The 1,552-nt window shown below is 35.5% G+C and overlaps 1 protein-coding gene across 1 annotated transcript in view; it reads left to right on the forward strand.

Moving 5' to 3' along the window:
- The window catches only part of BOD1 (biorientation of chromosomes in cell division 1), a 30,496-nt gene that overhangs the window by 684 nt on the left and 28,260 nt on the right, over positions 1-1,552 (forward strand). The window lies entirely within an intron of this gene.

Genomic DNA, 1,552 nt, shown 5'->3' on the forward strand with positions numbered 1-1,552 from the left:
TGAGAATAAAAGAAAGGGTAGAGCAATATATATGGGCTTGAACTCATTGGAGGAGCTTGTATCTGGAATGTATCCCAGGTGCCATTTCACATGATGAAACAATTCTTTATACAAAACTAACCCTGAAGCTGACTTTTGTGTGAGCTCCAATGAATATAATAGAATGTGATTTTGTATGCATAGGATTGCACAGCCTGGGAATGTCAGAGAAAATGATTGTAGCCTAGCCTGCTCCCCAACATATGGATATTTGTAAAGAGTAAATAAGATGGAATGGACTGGTATACACAAGATGAAATGGATCATGGGATCACCTGCAGATTGTCTAAAAAATAAAATCATCTGTGGAACTTCCAGATCAGATCAGAGTAATACCAACAACTATGAGGAGATAAATAACAATTTCCACTCCATTGAGATGTGTCTACAAAACATATTTTGCCTCTGAAGCTGCTATTTGACATGGCAGCAAGTGACAGATGATCAGATCTCCCAATCTTTAATTTTGGTCAAAATCATTATAAATTCCCCAGTATCTTTATTTTATTTTATTTTGTAAAAAAAAAACTGTATTGAAATGCAACAACACATCTGATTGAAGTGTAACAGCACTGAATCTTTCCCCTTGGGCTATTTTCCACTTCAGATCATATTCTACATTCCAAGTTGCTTTCAGTTTCAGAAACCATACCTTTCCTCCTGAAGGAAGTAAAGCTCAGAGGAAGATCAATTTAATCAGAAAAATGACCTATGAAGAAGTTAATTTAGTAGCCCCATTTCCTTTATCCCCCTGGACTGAAGCACTGCAGTGTTTAAAAAGCAGATATGAGACCAAACTTGACATCTTGTCTTGTTCTGCCTTTGAAACTCGAAAAATATTGCTTGTTAGTTTACTGGGATGGGTATCATCCAGAAAAGAAAAGAATATTCACCTTACCTGTTTCCCGGCTAAAAATGGATTTCCCAACATTTGGAAGCTTGGTTGGGAAGAATAATACAGGGACAACAATTTTGCAGCATTTTCACCTGACAAACCACAATTTTGCAACAGCAACAACAACAAAAAGGCACATGGGTTTTCTAGAAAGTGTTTTACATGTAACAATTGTGGGGAGTTGCAGAAAAACAAATTTGCACATTAAAACCACTGTTTTCAGATAGTCACATATTTAAAGCAAAATTGGTGGAGAGAAAAATACAATTTGCATCCAAAAAATGGTTTTTGGAAAGGTTTTTTTGGGGGGGGGAAATTGTGGGGAGTATGTAGAAACACTTTTTGTGCAAAAAAAATTCAAGATATATATATATATATATATATATATATATATATATATGTTTATATTCAAAACTATTGATTAAAGAGTGAACAAATGACTTTAAAAAGTAAGAGTTTATAATATTATTTGTATAAGTATTAGATGTAGATCTTATGCACATTCTGGGCGCAATACAAAGTGTAGGTCATCACCTTTAAAGCCCTATATGGCTTGGGCCCGAGTTACTTAAGGGAGCGCCTCTCCCTACATAATCCGCCCCGCACCCTCAGAACAAC

This window comes from Sceloporus undulatus, chromosome 2, assembly GCF_019175285.1.
Source record: "Sceloporus undulatus isolate JIND9_A2432 ecotype Alabama chromosome 2, SceUnd_v1.1, whole genome shotgun sequence".
Classification (NCBI taxonomy): Eukaryota; Metazoa; Chordata; class Lepidosauria; order Squamata; family Phrynosomatidae; genus Sceloporus; species Sceloporus undulatus.